Raw genomic sequence first — 18320 nt, forward strand, 5'->3', positions numbered from 1 at the left:
CCTCGCGCCGTTGTAGCCAATGGCGACTCGGTCTCCGCCCATAAGGCTGTCCATTGCGGGGGGCGCTGTTCCCTGTTTTTTTGGCCCCGCCCGCGGATTGCCGGGTCCCTCTAGAAAGACCACATTCCCCAGGGACCGCTGGAGTGTTCGCTTGGTGTTCTGGAACTTATAGTCTCTTACGGACATGGAGTTGGCTCATGCCGCGGGCAGGCGCGCAAAGATGGACTACATTTCCCAGGGTGCATGGAAAAGACGGAGGCGCTGAGGAAGGCGGGAGGAGTGTTTCTCTAGCAAATAGGGCTGTTAGGTTGATGGCTGGCCAAGTGGGGCAGGCCACGCGACCCTCAAAGGATCATGTGTGGGTTCAGAAGTACCCTGAAGAGGCCTAAAAGGTTCCTTTTTCCCTCTTCTATTTTTACGTCGGACCGTGAGCCTCAGTTTTCCTATACGGGAAGAGTAGCTAGGGAACGTTCTACTCACAGCTGGTGGTCACTCGGCCAGCCAAGGGCGATTCGCTTTGGTTCCTGTCCAGCAAAATTGCAGAAGGACGGAGGAGACCTTCGCATCACGTTCTGAATGTTATCTGTTTTTGTCTCGATCTTGTCATAGAAAGGCATTTTACTTTTGGTCACATTCCTTGGGTCACCAAGGCCTTTCCATCTTGTTTCCTTACCATCCTCGAATACTGCAACATTAACCCCATTGAAGTCTGATAGAGGGCGCTACTCCCCTTAAAACCTTTCACAGATTTCCCAAAACCTTCGGAATCAAGCCCAAATTCCGCAGAGTGGTTGGAAGTGTCCTTCAAGATCAAGACTCCACCTTGTTGCAACGCTGAACTTCTTTAGAAACTGGAAAGCCTGAGGCACTCTTTTTCTCACTTGTGGGGCCCTCCACTTTGCCCTCTGCTAACTCCTCAATACTCTTCAAACCTCAGTCTAGATACCCCCTGTTTTGTAAAGACTTCTGGATGCCTGCTCTGTTAGATGTCCCACCCCGTATCTGAGTAGCACCCTCTACTTCCCCTATCCACTTGCATGTTTACACATTCATCTTCCTCATTAGATTGAGATCAACGGGCTGGTCATTTCCCAATGATGGAGATGTTCAACTAGAAAGATGGAATCTCTTGAATAAATGCTTACGTCTTTCACACACAGTGGGTTGGATTTTGCTTGATTGTTATGAGAATTCTTCCAATCTTTTGATGGATTCATAGAGTCACACCCATTATTCTTACCAACTTTTCCCTAAATGTCAGGAGTTCTTCATGGTCCTCTATTTCTAGCTGTTGGTCCTACACCTTTCTGTTCCTAAATGCCTCCCTCCTGCTCCTTTTCTGGGGAAATCTTTTGCTCCTGTCGCTTATGAAGGACACAACCTGAGGTCTCTGTCCTTTCGGTGTTCTGCTCAACATCGTAAAGACCTAGTAGTGATGTCCGACCTTACTAAATAGCATCTTTCCTAATCTTTATGCCCTAAAAGTTTTGGTGTTGCCTAGATGGACTGATTAATCTCACACATTTTATTTGTCACCTCCTCCAGAAGTTTTGGGTACATGTCATCTGAGGCTTTCTGGGAATAACACATATGATATATATATCTATATATATATATATATATGAAAATATTTAATTTCTGGCCCCAAAAAAAGAAACGGGAGATTTACCCTGAACCTAATTCAAACTAAAGAGGCGGAGCCTGAGAGAGACACTGTCATCCTTGAATTGCTGATAGCCAGAGAGGCAAGGCTAGGATGGGGGAATGAGTAAACTGCATGGCATTTAGAAAAGAACTAACAGGACTTCTAAGAAGCATAAAAGAGGGCTTTGATCCTGGTGAAACCAAAAAGGAAGGCAGTTGGAGCTGGGTGAACAGATGGGACCTCATTCCTCAAGATGAGAAAACTGTAAGGAGGCAGGGGAAATGGGGTGTGTGCTGAAGCTTAGTGTCCAAGTCTGTGGATGCAGCAGAAGCAGAGGAGCAGAGGTGTTGGAGAAGTGGGTAGTGAGAAGACTGCTACCAAGTGGCCATCAGCAGGGACTCAGCAAATCAGTAAATGCTACCAAAGGAGCCCTCTTGGTGCCAGAAATGAAGCCCATTAGAGGTCAGTTTAGCCCTACAGGACTGGTGCTAGGGTGTGGCTCAGTATAGGACAGTTGTCTAGCTTGCATGAAATCCTGGGTTCAATCCCCAGGACCACAACATGAGCACACACCCCCCCCCCACACACACACAGAGAAAGTGGTTCTAGTTTCCAGAAAATTGCTATAAATAGGAAAAAGTCAAGGTCTTCTGATTCAATTCTCCCAGCACACAAAGACTAAAAATAGCATCTGCCCATCTGCTAGTCAACTAGAATCAGGAAGCCTAGTTCTAATCCTGATTTTGTTTCTGATCAGATGTGTGACTCTGGGATAGACCTGTTTCTTCATTTGTAAAATACTTTTCACTGGTGTTTGGAGGAGCTAGTACAGATGGAGGTGGGGAAATGCAAAGCCACTTACTAGCGATGTGACCTTGGATCTACAGTTTGCTTATCTGAAAATGTAAGGAATAAATGAAGTACTTTATGTAAAGTAAGTCGTGAGTATTAAGCCTTAACAAATATTTTTTTGTCTTGGATGATCAGATAGATAGTAGAAGATGATGCCCTGGGTAATCTAGGTTGGACACCCCATTTCATCTCTTAGTACTTGTATGGCTGGTGAGGTTATTTAATCCTTCTGTGTCTCAGTTTTCTCATTTGAGAAATGGAAATGATATATCACTTAGAGTTATGAGGATTAGATGAGATAAAGTATCTGACTCACAAGAAAATGCTCAGGATATTTGTTCTATCATTTTTAGAGGGGTAATTTTAGGGTAGGAACCCTAAAGGAATCCTTGGAAGCTAGAGTTGCAGATGATTTTGAAGGGACACTGTACATGCCTCTTCTTAGGAACAAAAATCTCAGCCAAATCCCATAGGTCTTTTAATTAAGAAAGGAGGGGATTCAGAAAGCTGAATCCTAGACCCTGAAAGATTGGAGCAATTGATCAAGGTTGGGAACTCAAGAATCTGATATACTTGACTGAGGATATAATTTTATTCTAAGTATAATAAACATTTATAAGGAAATGTGCATTTTAAAAAGGCCTTGGAATTGTGTGAGAATGGCCAGTGGAAGATAAGGTTGGGATATTGTCTTAGTTACTTCTCTCTCTCATTGTTGAAACAAATACTTGAAGCCCAAAGTTAGGGAAGGGAAGGTTTGTTTCTTACAGGTTGGAGGTTTCAGTCCATACTCAGTTGGCTCCAATGCAAAATGACATGGCTGAGCGGCAGTGGTTCATGGCAGCCACAAATAGCAAGCACAAACAGTAGAAGACAGAAAGATATGCCTTTTTACACTATATGCTGGCTCTACCCCTGGGCAGGTGTAGCACTCGCACCACAATCCCAGTGCCAGACAGTGAACCAATCACCAACCCTAGATTCAGCCACTTCCATGATTGTATGAGACTGGGGGGGGGTAGATCTGACATACACTATAACAAATGTGGATTGGGATCTGGCACTACACTAAGGTGGGTATTCCGAGGATTTTGTGAGTGATGTGCTGAGGTCATGGAGAGAATGGCAAGCCAAAGATGGGATCCAGCTAGATGGATGGATGATAGTGTTTTCTTCCGAGAATAGTGAGGACATGCGTTTAAAAGAAAGGAGAAGGTGAATTGAACTGAGTATGGAACATCCAGGTAAGGTGTCTAACAGGTAGTTTGGAGCGTGTAAGTTTTGACCTGGTGATGCAGTTATAAATTTTCAAATTATCAGCACATAGATCATAATTAAAGCCATGGAAATATTAAATTCTTTAATAGAAAGGATCAAAGAGAAGACCCAAACTTTTTGGGAAACATCAACACTTAAGGAATAAATAGAGAAAGCAGAGCCCAGAAACAAAGGTAAGAACAGTCAGAGCGATTGAAGAAATACCAGAGAATGATGTGCCACCAGAACTGAAGTGGGTAAGTGATAAGTGACATAGTATAGCAAGGTCAGATAAGCCAAGGTCTGAAAAAATAAACTCTAAATTTAGTGACAAAGACGTTACTGGTGACCTTGAAAAGAAAAAAGTCCGAGTAAATAGAAGAGGATGTGGACAACTCGTGGGAGTGGACGGGTTTTGAAAGAGAAGAGAAAAAATAGAAAGGACGTGGGACTGAGGAACAAGTTTATTTGTTTCATTTGCAGGTTTGGGGATTGAAAGGAGGACCTTGGCACCGAGCTACATCCCCATCCCTTAACGTTTTTTCTTTTGAAATAGAGCCTTTCTGAGTGGCTAAGTTGTCAAATTGGACTAAAACTTGTGATTCTCCTGACTCAGCCTCCCAGAGAATTAGGATTACAGATATGCACCACAACAAATTTGTTTCAAGTTGGGAGAGATTAACCGATTGAAAAAGGATTATAGGAATAAGTCAAAGATAAAAGAAAGGAAACTGAAAGATGCAGTAAAATCAGCAAGAGGATAGGAGGTAGTGGGGTTCAAGATAAGCCTCCCGTTGAATACACTTTTTCTCTAAAATGGGCGGGCACAATTCGCAATATGTGTACCATTGTTATTCCCTGATTGATGTGTTTTAAAAATTTGTTTTAGTTTTTCTTCTTTCTTTCTCTTTTCCTCCTTGAAATAAAATGGACTTGGAAAAAATAAAAAAATGAAATGGGAGGGCAGGAGAGTGGGAAGAATTGGGGAAGTAGGTATGCAGATAGGCAGTTGGAGATAAATGCAGGAACTGAGAGAGCTTGTGCTTGGTGAGCAGCACTCTTTCAAACTGAGAGATCACTTCTCCGATCTCGGAAGCAAGGATATGCGCTCAGAGAGGAGGTGCAATGGGATGGGAGATTTGGAGTTCAGGATGTTCAGGATGCTGTTGTGGGAAAGAGCAGAGAAAGCGAACAGTGATGCGCAGAGGCTGCAGGGCAGCAGGTAGTGCTTGCGGAGGTTGGGGCCATGAGCTTGGGCTGGGGCACTAGTCTGTGTGGGATGTAAGCTTTCTCCAGCGTCTAAGCAACTCTGACACAGGCGTGGCGATGCCTCTTTGTGGGGCTGATCCAGAGCTGGGCTTTGCTGTGTAAGGGCGACAAGGAAGAAAGGAATCTGGAGAAGCTTATAAGCGCTGTTGGAAGAGGTAGGAAGCCGAAGCCAGGGCGGAGTGCACAGATGAGGGCACTGAGGTTCTCAGTGGGGCGAGTGAGGGGACAGATTTGGTGGGTAGCAGAGTGGGCGGGCAATGGTGGTCAGATGTGGAGGAGCTTTGGGCGGGGAGGGGCAGGGTAGCTCGAGTGAGCAGGAGGTGAGGGACTGACAGGCGAGTTGATTTGGATGAGTTACTAGCAAGGGCCCCACAAAGATGACTGCTTTGAAGGGAAAAAGAACGCCTGTATTTCTGTGGCAGATGCACAATGAGTAGGAAGCTAGATGATGTCAAGGAGGAAGAATGGGTACAGAGCCCTCTGATAAGTGTCAAGAGAAAACAGGATATTGGGGCCCTAAGGGGGAGCCCTCTTACCTAAGGTCCATGTGGTGAGGAGGAAGAGAAGCAGTGAGCTTTCTCAAACATTTTTACGGAACTATTGAGTCGATATCTACACATGATCAGTTTTACACACACCAAAAAAACAGAATGTCTAGGAATAACATCAAACCAAAAGGCCACCCCAGGTTTCATGGTGAAGCTGTATCCATCAAGTTTCAATGGTAGTAATTTCTGTAATTTATATTTGGTATAGTTTGTAGTTTTAAATATGTGCATATCAACTAGAAAATGTGTCTAAGAAACAAATTTGAATTTTTTTTTGCAAATTTCATTTCTTAGCAACGATTTGTTTTCTCAGTTTAGAACATAAATTAGGGAACTTGTGTTGATTTTTTTCCAAATGTAGAGTTTAGAGCTTAATTCATGCGTTTGAAATGCCATGAATTTGAAATACAGCCATTTTCCTTTCTGTATCCTTGAAAGGGATTACAAGGATTTTATTAGTTTCTCAAATAATCTTGCCAGCACACTCAGGCTTCCCAGGAGGGTCTCCTCTCAGTAATGTTAGAGGTGAGTGATGCTACAGATGTGCTTTGTGTGTGATATTTAAGACAAGTCAAATAAGCAACTGACGTGTGGATTTCCCAAACAGTAACTCAGCTCACAATTATGGAACTTGGTATGGAATATGCATCTAAATGTTAATTGAGAAAAAGATCACCATGCTACCTAAAGAATAAAGGACAAAATTGGTTAATTGCTTTGACAAATCTGACTTTTAAAAAGGACTGCTATTCAAAAATATTTCTGAATAGATGGTATGTCTTTGTAATCTTGAAATAGGCCTCTAGTTCCAGCCCCCTGAAACAGGGTACTCAAAAATATTTCTTGAATCAACTTGTGAGTGTTTTGATAGTCTGTCCATTGTTTAAAATCTTCTATCATTTTAAACTTTCATAAAATATTCTTACAAGGGGAATGAATCTTTTAAAACCTGAGTCAGACCATGCCATGCCTCTATTCAAACTGTGTTGGTGGCTTTTCTGTCTTCCTGAGAACACACCCAGAAGTTCCTATTATGGGCTTCTTATATGTACTCTGACTTCATTTCTGTTGCCTCTCTGCTTTATCTCTTGGGCCTGTTCTGCTACAGCAATCAAGCTCTATGTTGTTCAAACACACTCTGGCCTCAGGACCTTTGTACTTGCTGTTCTCTCTTGCTATTATCTATCATGGCCATTCCTTATACCATGGTACCCTTACTTTTCATGCCCACTTCCCTGTTTTTTTTTTATAGCACTTATCACCACGTGACTTACACATTCTTTTACTTATTTTTAATGTCTGTCTTTTTCCCACTTCTACCTTTTAAGTGACCTATTAAAAAAACTTTCCATTAGGATAGAGACTCTATTTTGTTCAATGCCATATCCATAGTATACTATGCATGATGACACTTCATCCATAACAGGTATTCAATAAGACACATGCAATGACTAACAGCGTATCATCCCAATATGACTCTAGTCACTATTTTTAATTTCGCTCTGAGATGGTCTCCATCCAGGGCCATGTATAGAGGGTCTTTCATATACTGGAAATCGTAACTTAGATTTAGTCATTATTCTGTATTTTAAAAAAATGTGAGGGGCTGGGGATTTAGCTCAGCGGCATAAGCACCTGCCTTGCAAGCAGGCAGTCGTGAGTTGGATCCCTGGTACCGATAAAAATGAAAAAGACAAAAAATAAAAAAGTGACATCTCTCCCCACTTGAATCATTTGTTCAGTTGCTCATCCACTCATTCATTCAACAAATACTCAAAAAAAAAAAAAACCCAACAACAAAAAAACAAATACTCAACAAGACTCTGGTGTTCTGGACAGTGCTGGGGATGCAGTGGTGGATGAGATCCAAGACTAACTCTTGAAGAGCAATGATTTTTAAAATAAATATGATTTATAACAATAACCTAGTAGTCCACCATATTATGTAAGACTTGGCAATTATTAATTATGCAGTGAAATCTTTAAGTTCAGAGCAATCGCCTTTTGCAAATTATTCTTTAAGGCAAATACACAAGCAGACTGTTACTGAGTTGAAAGATTAAACATAGTCTTGGTTTTCTGGTATCACTTGCCACGCTGTTTTTGAAGAGGTGCTCACCATTTCACCTAATCAGCAGTACGAATGACCTAACTTTGTTACAGTCCCTCTGCAGTTGGACATTACTTTCAGTTATTGCTAATGAAGAGAATAAAATGGTCCCTCCTTTTAACTCTGCACCTAAGTGATTCCCAATAAGGGTGCACACCATTTCTCTCTTCTTTTCATGACTGGTTAGTTCAGTAGCTCCCTCCATGGTTCTTGGCGTTTTAGTGTTCTAATTTATAGCTCATGTCCAATGTTTAATACACAGTGTAGCCTTAACATAGCATCTTAGAGTTGCAAGGGACTGCATTCACACCTAGTTCAACTACAGTTTCTGATAGATGGCTTTCTAGCCTCTGTTTGTGTGTCCATGGCCATGAGGACCTCATCACTTCACAGGATGGCATGTTCAGATTTGTAGTGCCCTGCAGTTGTTGAGCTGGCATCTGTATTCTGGTCTTTCATGTAGTTCCACTTCTGCCCTCAGGAGCAGCAGGGCCCACATACCACATGCTATGGAACCACTCCCTCTTGGCCCCCTATCTCTGCAAATATGTAGCCAGACTGGAATTTTCAACCCCAGGAGAGATCTGGCAGGCCCAGAGCCATAAGTCTGCCCATTGGCCAAGTTAGCAAACTCTTCAGCTGCCTCATGTGAAGTTTATAGTCTCCTGATATTCTAAGATTTCTGTGTGACCTATAACTAAACCTAGTTCTGCCACTAATCTTTTCAAACCTAAGTGCAAGACTGCTTTTTTCCCTATTATTTCAACCTGTTGATAGAGAAGTGGGCTTGGTCTACTTCTCCTGTCTGTGATGGAATTAATAAGAGTCACCCTACAAGACGTGTGGTGTGATGATGGAAGGAGATGCAGAGGTAGACATTTGTCACTGGTTTGGGTTGCCTGGCATCTCAGCCTCCTTCCTGTGCTTAAGGAATTCCATGTCTCATGGAGTGAAGTCATCTTCCTTTCCATGTGTGGTATGGACACAGGCTGGGATTTAGGCTTCTCCACACAGGAACCATCCTCTTCCTACTTCAATTTGAATCAGAAGTGAATGATAGGAGCCGGGCATGGTGGTGCACTCGTGTAATCCCGGCGCTCAGGAGGCTGAGGTAGGAAGATTGTTGCAGGTTCAAGACCAGTTTGGGCTACAAAGTGAGCCTAAGGCCAGCCTGAACTGCATAGTGAGACCCTGTCTCAAAAAAAAAAAAAAAAAAAAAAAAAAAGTGAACGATAGTGAAAAAGGGAATTCTGCTTAGCTACAGATGTGTTTTCTTTTTTCTTTTTTCAGGAATTGGAGTTTTAGTGTTGTCCAGGCTGGAACTACTGGGCTCAAGTGATTCTCCTGCCTCAGCATCTTAGGTAGCCAGGACTAGGCCTGGCTTTTGCGGCCCTTCTGGTAATTTGATGGGTATAGTTGCAGTTATTAATGACAGTAGTTTCATGGAAAGGATCCAGTTTGGGGGTGTAGATAGCATAGGTGATAGGGACAGTATACCAGCCTCAGTAGTCATAATATCTTCTGAGGACAGTCCTGAGTTGGAGTTGAGGCATTGTTCCTGACTGTAGCCTTCCAAGCCTGATTCTCCAGTCTTCTTGAATATTCTGTGAGCTTCTCACTATCATCATTTAAATAAATTTCTTTGATGTACATGGCAGCCAAAGAAAGTTATTTTTACTTGCAACTAAAAATTCGTATCAATATATACAAGATATAAAGGGGTACGAGAAAGTGCACACATATGAAGGACGTTGTTTTTTGGAGGGGAAGTAGTTGGGCATATCTTGGCCTGAACTCTGTACCTGCTTGTTGGAGAGTGTTGAGGCTGAATACATGTGCAGGGCTGTGGTGTGGCCCGGGCATGACTGAACTGAGAATGAGGAGACACTTCGGGGCACAAGATAGGCCACACCTAGAGACTTTTTGGATAGTTTTCCTTAATCAGCATCATCTGTTGCTCTGAGGAGTCCTTGAACTCCTCCCAAGACCCTGTTCAGGTTTCCTCCATTGTCCACTCAGTTCCTTGCTTGTTCTGATTAAATACGGGCTGACTAGTGTAAGTTGGCCGGCCAGCTAACAGAGTTATGAGCTCTGCTGAGGATTTCAGTTCTCCTGCAGCCCTAAAGATTATGCTGCTCGTCTCATTCCTTTAGCCTTTGCTGTGCACCCTTTTGGATGATTGGGGATCTAGGCACAGACCCTAACACCTGCTGAGAGTTTAGACAGGTCTAGGCAAGTCTAGAAATCTGAAAAGAGAAAGGCAGTGGTGGTGAGAAACTGTGCTGGACACTGGCTCTGCAGTCAAAAGCTGCTCACTGACCCTAACGCAGATGTAAGCATAGCTCTAACAGCTGACTATGGCAGGGCTAAGGGCACATATAAGCAGGCTGGCTACTTGTTCTCCCACCCTGGGACTGCCAACCAACAGCTAGGGCCAAGAAGTAGGGAGAGGCTGGAAAGCGGGTCACTGGGAATTCATAGCTCCTGCCCAGAGTTCCCACTGGGTGAAAGAGGAAGCCCACTTGGATATGCCTCCCCCCAACCCTGGAACCCTGGAGCATCATGATGAGGATGTGTTTTAGTGAACTTTCTCATTGCTGGGACAAAAATATCTGGCACTGAAGCTTAAAGGAGGGGAGATTTTTTGGTGGCTCATAGTTTCAGAGGTTTCAGTCCATGGTTGGGTGGGGCAAAGCTGTTTACTTCATAGCATTCAGGAAGAAGAGCACAGGAGAACAGCGCTAGAGAGAAAGGGACCAGAGACAGATACAGACCTCAAGGTCATGCCTCTGTGATCCGCCTCAGCACACCTAGAAGTGTGCTCTACCAATACCCTAGGCATCTTTTAAGCCAGTCAAGATTAACTGTTGCACAGAGTACATTGGATTCCATCTAGTGTTGCCCTCAGACAGCTCTTCATCACATGGCTGTGTCTGGGCTCTCCAGCCCAGCCTAGCTGTACCTGATAGGCTGCCAGCTGGGATGGGCTGATTCTGTTCATGTAGCCTGGAGCCTTGTGAGAATGAGCACAGTCTCTCTGTATTCTTCCTGTCCTGAAACCCAGATCATCCTAGATCAAGCCTTTTTGAGTTTATTTACGGGTGTTGGTGGGGTGGAGCACTCCTTCCTTAGAGCATTCTCTGATCCCGGTGTACATGGAACACTGGTATTGGCCTCATTCTTACCTCTGGCCAGTCCCCTAGCACCGCTCTGGGGAGGCACAAGATCTCAACGTGTCCAAATCAGCCAGGGAACGTGTATCAGAGTTTGCCCGCAGTTCTACCAGAACTATGGTAGCATCATTCAGAGGGGTCCTGAATCTGTAGAATCTGTCCTTTCCTTAACCACTGATTTTTGTACTATTAGATTATGATAACAGATTTTGATTATTTTACTAAATGTGACTTTGTATAATACTGTTTTGACATCTATTAAAATAAAACTCCATTATAAAAATACAACCTCAGGGCCAGGGATTTAGCTCAGTGGCACAGTGCCTGCCTGGCAAGCATGAAGTTCTGGGTTTGATTGCTGGTACCAAAACACAAACAAATTAAAAAAGAATCCCTCACCAAATCTATACAACCTTTCAGCCCCTAAGTTACTGTAGGTCAGAGTGCCCTAGCACTTTGCATGATTTCTCTCATTTAATCTTCACCACAATTAGCTACCGTTATAATTACAGACAAGGGAGGGCTGAGGGTTTAGCTCAGTGGCATACGCACATGCCTGGCAAGTGCAAGGTCCTGAGTTCAATCCCTGGTACTGCAAAATAAAATAAAATAAAGAAAGAAAGAAAGAAAGAAAGAAAGAAAAAGCATAAAAAAAATTACAGACAAGGGAATTGGGGTCCAGAGATGTTACAGAGGCAGGCGTAGGTCACACAACTGGCGCCCTATCCTTAGAGTCTTGCAAAGGCCCCTCTCTTAGCCTGTTCCACCGTGGGGCAGCTCTGGCTGCTGAAACGTTTTCCTCAAAGGGAGTGAAATTTGTTTTTCTCTAAGGCAGTCCCTTTTTTCTTTCTACTTTCCCCAGTAGCTCGTTGTGACAGCTCTTGGTTTCCTAGTCTTTTGGCTCAGTAGTACACTTCGTTCGCTCCTAAGGACATTTTACTTCCGGAAACATCTGAACATTTTGTATCAGTAAAGTGCTTAGAAGAACCACTGCAGGTAGGTTTCCAATCTCCTGGTTGCTTTGATTCTACAGGAACTGGCACCCTGACCGTCCTATTCTTGGCAGAGACTTGGCAAGAAATCACAGATCTGCTCACAAGCTTAAATGGGTTAGTAAAAGTTCTCCTTCCCTAAAAAAATTGGCAAGTCAAAGCTGTGGAAACAATGTTAATACTGCATTAAAGAAGCCAGGTATAGTGGCACACACCTGTGAACCAGCACTCAGGAGACAGAGTCAGAAGGATTGCTGTGAATTTGAGGCCAGCCTGGGCTATGTAGTGAGTTCGAGACCAGCTTGAACTACATAGCAAGACTGTCTCAATAAACAAACAGACAGACAGGGAGACAGACAAAGAAACAAAGCCACTAAAGATTGTGTTATTGCACAGGATTTTCTGTCCTGTGGGCAGAAGTGCAAAAATTTTTACTAATTTTGTTTGTTGCTGTAACTGTAGTGCCTAGAATGCAGCCCGGGACATGGTAGGTATTCTGATCTCTGTTGAATGCATTAGTAGTACAGATCCACACCTGGTGTTACTTCCGTAGAATAATGTGATCTTCCAAGTTCATGGTTTTAAATTTACTTCAGGGGCTGGGAATTTAGCTCAGCAGTGTAAGCGCCTGCCTGGCAAGTGCAAGGTTGTGAGTTTGGTCCCCAGTACCACTAAATAAATAAATTTACGTCATCAACAGTTTTTCTGATTTGTGCATGTGTGATTTTGATTCATAGGAAGATAATCTTAACAGTGTGTAAAATACATTAAGTAAGTATATGAATTTGGCTTAGCCTGATCAATGACAGTATGCAAGGGTAATTGGGTTTCTAGATTCCTGTTATATGGAAAAATATTCTGTGGCTTTCTGTTTTACATTTTGAACTTAAATTTAGTTTTAAATTTTGAATATAAAACCATCAGGAAACAACAAAGGGAAAAGCATGCTAGCCCTTACATTTTTCATCTTTCATATACAAATAACACACATTAATTGCTGAAAACTTTAAAAAAATGCAGGTAATCAAAATGATGAAAACAGAGATGGGTTACAATTATACAACTTTGATAGTCACTGCTAACATTTCTGTATGTATATCAAATATTAAATTAGCTGACTTGGTGATTAGTTTGAAGAGGGAGGTACATTCTTCTGATGAGAAAACAAACACAGGTGATTTGGTTTGCAGCCCAGGCCTACCTGAGCTAAGAGGAGCTCATAGATCTGAGCTCAGGAGGGCACAGTTACCTCAGAGGCAGGACTGGGGTTACCTCTAGTTCATATCACAGAATCTGACCGTGAAGAGTGACTCTGTGGAAGGAGGTTGCAATGCGCGTGGATAAGAAAAACAACTTTGACTTGGCTGAACTTTGCAGAATTCACACAAAGCAAATTTTTTGAATTTTTCCTAGAAATGGGAATGTTTTTTCCTGAGAGTGGAAGGCTGGATACTCTTTGAAGTTCTGCCTCGGGGTGACTCACAGGTCAGAAGGACAGACTGCACAGCAGACTGTAGGGACAGTAAACATAGTGAGCGTTAAGTCATTGTGTCTTCTTGATTATCTTTCCTGATTTCCTAGAGTGATACATGGCACTTCTGGTTCATAGCTCACAGCAGAAATAAGTGGGGATCTGTATGAGGCAAACCTGAGGCCAGGCCCTTGGATGTCACTATCTTTAAACTGCCCTGTATGGAACCCCTGAGAAGTTGGGTGCCTGGACTAAACAGCTCATAGTTTCTTCAAACTTAGTCCAAATTTTGTGTCTTTCTCCATAATATTTATTTTATTTTTTTGGTACCAGGGATCGAACTCACAACCTTGTGCTGGCTAGGCAGGCACTTACACCACTGAAGTAAATCCCCGGCCCTCATAGTATTTATTTCAATAATATTTTTTTTCCAAAATAAATCTTTAAGTGAAGTCAGTGCTCCAGGATGCTCAGCACGTGGGCGCTTTGCAGAAATGTCGGTTGGATGAATATTGTTAACCTCCATCTCCAGACGTTCTTGCTCGGCTCTTGGTAAAGCACCTGGACTGGGAAGTAAAGAGATTTGTTCTCACTGGTCACTATGTATAGGCCAGGAAACATGCCAGGTATTTTCCTTACATGGCTTCAGTTTAATCCTCATAACTTTCCAGGATCCTTATTTTATAGGCAAGGAACTGGAGAGTCAGAAAAATCAGCTAACGTTCTTAAGGTCTAGAGTAGGACAAGAGTTTTAAAAAGCCCAAACTGGCCTATCTGGTGCTGTGCTTTTTCCGCATACCTTGTGGTCCTCTGAGATCAGTTTACCTAGAATGTTCTTGGTGAAGGCTCAGGAAATGCGGCTCATTGCTGTGTTCTGGAGGCATGAAAACAAAACAAACAAACAACTCTCCACCTTGTTTTACTCTCTTAAAGGCTGAGAAGGCAGAGATCACAGGACTTGCCTATGGGGCCAGGAAAGCAGCACCTCTGAGGGCCTGAAGCCGGGCCATGCGGGGAAGGAAGAGGAATGAATTCTGGTGGGTAAGAGTGGCGAGGGGCGGGGGAGTAGAGGGAACACTCCCCACCTCAGGCAGGAGGTTACTTGCAAAGAACCTGTAGCTAGACCCTACGGCTATGCTAGGACAAAGACTGAGAACTTCCTGCTTGTTCTTAGCCTTGCAAATCAGAGAAGCAGCCTGACGTCTTGGAGCCTTGACCTCCAGCTCTGTGTGGATGATGAGGCCAACCCACCATCATCCCAGATGTGCATCTGTAGCCCCTTGAATGCACAGACCTCTACCAGGCTAGACCAGCAGACCAGGGGTGCAGGGTCCAGCCCCTACACTGAGAACCAGAGCTCTGAAAGGTGTTTCGTGATGCCTAGCTTTACTGTGTAAGTGCCCACCCCATGCATCCTGGGAGCGAGCAGAAGCTTTTCTCCTTTCTGATGCTACTGCATTCTCTTTCTGGAGTCCACTGGGCTCTCGTGCCCTCGGATTCTGGGCAATGGATTTCTTTATCTCCCAGAATAAAGGGTGGATGACAGAGATAGAGGCTCCACTGTCATCATTCCTGCCAGTTGACTCATCTCTTTTTCCCTCTTGTGGAATCAGATTCCTTTGAAGGGTCCATAGCTCATGGAAACCTCTCAAGATCTCTGTCCTTAAAGTTTGGATCTGTCCTGCTTTGGATCTGACCTTCGTGAAGGCCCAGTCAGTGTTTTTGGGGTCTGCAGCTTGCGTGCCCCTCTCTGCCCATGGCCTCTATCTTGGCCATTTTCTCCAGGTGATTTCTGAAGAACATTCCAGTGGTCTCTCTGTCCCTAGCAGGCCCTGCAGTGAAGCATTTAGAGCATGAAGTGTATTGTGGTCCATCCAAGGCAAAGTGAACCCTTACTGCTCTTTGTATAAGAGGCACTTGAACTTGGCTTTATATGTTTGTTTTTATATGTTGCTCTCCAGGCTGCTGGGCCTTCAGATGCATTGATCTTGGGACAAGGATGATTGTTTGACCCTCTGTCTGTGTGCCACAACCATGCATCCTTTGGCCTGTCCCACCTCCCTCTGCCCTGTCATGGGACAACCCTATGTGCTGAGTAGCTACGAACTTTGTCCAACTCTTGTCCCAGACATATCAAGGAGTGGCCCACCATAGCTTTGTGGAACTCTCCCAAAGCACAAATCACAAAAATCTAGATTATTCACTGATATCTGGGAATAGTGTTGACGTGATTATTCAGTGATGACACTGCAGTCGCTGAAGGACCATCTTATCTTTCAATGGGAGCTCATAATATCCTTCTCTTCTCGGGCATCTCTAATGCTTGCTTCCCAAACCCCTTCCTGAGAGTATAGGGCTGTTAGGTGTTGGACAGAGAATGAGACGCAAACCCCGGAGAGCTCACTACTGCAATGCAGTTATAAGATAACGAGATTGTTAAAAGTAATACACAAGTTGTGCACAGGAGCTCAAACCTGTAATGCCAGCACTTAGTAGGCTGAGGCAGGAGGATTGTGAGTTCAAAGCCAATCTGAGATACACAGTGGGTTTGAGGCTATATGGAATTACACTGTGAAATTTTGTCTCAAGAAACAAAAACAAAAAAACCAAAAAGTAAACATAGATAACCTCACTATATACAATGTGAATAGCAGTTATTGCAATTGTAGCTTTTGCTTTTCTTCTTCTCCACATCTGCCAGTGTTTAATCCATGTCTATTCACCTCAGAACAATATTTTCTCTGGTGGCTACAGGCATTTCACTGCTGCTGAGTTACTGTCATTCTCTGTGTTATGATCATCCTCATCTGGGTTCTCACTGGCCGTTGGCTCCTCATAGATGCCCTGGTTATAGGTCTCTGTGTTGCCACGATCGCTTTTATCCACCTGCCAAGCCTCAAGGTCTTCTGCTTGCCTGTCTCACAGCTGCTAATCTACTATGTCTTTTGGGTATTTTTTTCTAGCCTACGTCTTTAACAGCAATGTCATGGTGAAGAAGGCTCCGTAGCAGTGGACGGCCCCCTTGGCATTCTACCCTGGAAGCTCTAGCCGGGGCTCAGTGTTGGGTGTGACGTTCCTTGCCTATCTTTTCCAGGAAAATCTTCATGTTGGATATTGGAGACATCATGATGCTTGATGTGCAGTTGTGCTTTGTTCTTCACTGTGACAACTACAAAAAGACAAGCCAGCAACAACTCCTGCGGGGTGTGGACCTGCCAGCATCTCAGGCACATGCCGAAGGTCTCCTGCTTTCACTGCACCTTATTAAGATACTCTGTAGGTCTGCTCACTGCTACTGTGGCAGCTCACAGCTATGCCACCCACCCTGTTCTCCCCTACTTGGTGCTGTTTACCTTACTGCCACTCCTCACCCCAGCCTGTTTAAAGGGTGACGTATGGTCATGGTCTGAGCCATCCCACTTCACGGCCAGCGACTCTTGATTACTGGAAATACGATGAGTCACATCGTGACCAGAATGGCCATTGTCGTCCTTCCCTCTCGCTGCATGGTTTTGTTTTCTACAGTGCTGGCTTGGTACTCAGAGGTGTACCTTCGTGAAGAACCGACCTGCTACTGGAAGGCTGCCTCTAAAGGGAGCTTGCTAGCCAGGGAGAGTGCTGGTCCTGCTGGGCCCTTCTCTTCCTGTTGCTTCCGGAGTGAGAGGCCCCTTCCCAGCGCTGCTTCCTCCTGTTTCTATGGATCTGTACCAGACCGGTTACCTTGTGTGAGAGATGGAGACTTAACTATTTAAACACTGTAAACAGCCAGGAGTTCTTCTAGAACTTTGGAACATAAAAAGAGTGAAAAAAAATTAGCAAACCCAAGTGTCTTCAGTGAACCCTCCAGAACTCTGGGACCAGTTTCCTTTGGGAGGCTCATAGAATTAAAACAGAAACTCTTCTGACATTATAGTCTTTTTTCCCCTTTATCTCTTCCTTTTTTTTCCCCTTTTTTTGAGTCAAGGTCTCTATGCAGTTCAGGCTGACCTTGAGCTCACTATATAGCCTAGGCTGGCCTTGACTTCATGGCTATCCTCCTGCCTCTGCCTCCAAAGGGCTGAGATTACAGGTGTGCTGGTACCACATTTCCTGGCTTTTCTTTTCTTCTTTGATTTATTAAATATTTTCTGTGCTGTGAAGCAATTTATTAAATCCATAGACACTGAGTGACTCCTACAACACATACATAGGAATTTGTTGTAATGAGTTCATGTCTTCCCAGATGCCACGTTGGTAGTGAACAAGGGCACAGTTTATATAGATACAGATATAGAAATTAAAACCTGCTAAGATCATGCTGTGCTGAAGTCAGGGACTTGTTGTATTTTGAGCATGTAGAGAAGCTCACTGTGGCTTCCTTTTATAAGCTGCCATCTCTCCCCTTCACAGCTGAGTTATGAATCAGTACAGCATTTGGACTGACAGGCTCATGGGCTTCAGGGAACTCTTACTTGGTTTGCTCAGTGGTAAAGTAGGCGCGAAAAGTTAAAATTTTGAGGTCCTTCTCTATTTGCTAGCTTCTCCCTAGATTTAATATTTTCTTCTTGATCCAGTGCATGTCATGTATTATAGTAACAGGTATCTTTGTTCTGTCTGATCATAGTAACATGCTACCTGTAAATACATTTTTCTATTTTTGCAAAAACAATAAACAAACAAACAAACAACTCTACTGTCATGTTCAACAGAATGGTCCTTATTTTAAAAATGCAGTGATTGGACATAATTTTCTATCTAGTCAATTTTTCAATATGTTTTTAAGTTGACCAAAATAGCACATTGTAGACACTCATAGTCCTCTTCCTACAGTACTGGGGCCTTACACTGAGCTGTATTCTGTCTTTCTTTTTCTTTTGAGACAAGGTCTCACTAAGCCATGTTGCCCAGACTGGGCTCAATCTTGTGATCCTCTTGTCTCAACCTCCCAGAGTGCTGGGATTACAGGTGTGGGCCGTGATCGTAGAGTGGTTAGTGCTCGGCATTGTGAGATTACAGGTGTGTGC

The 18320-nt window shown here is 43.6% G+C and overlaps 1 pseudogene; it reads left to right on the forward strand.

The window, feature by feature from the left end:
- Positions 1-5452: 5452 nt before the first annotated feature.
- On the forward strand, positions 5453-17989 carry LOC100726023 (signal peptide peptidase-like 3; annotated as a pseudogene).
- The last annotated feature ends 331 nt before the right edge of the window (positions 17990-18320 follow it).

The sequence above is a fragment of the Cavia porcellus genome, unplaced genomic scaffold (assembly GCF_034190915.1).
Source record: "Cavia porcellus strain 051 isolate PalLab524CR breed Dunkin Hartley unplaced genomic scaffold, mCavPor4.1 scaffold_4, whole genome shotgun sequence".
Taxonomy (NCBI): Eukaryota; Metazoa; Chordata; class Mammalia; order Rodentia; family Caviidae; genus Cavia; species Cavia porcellus.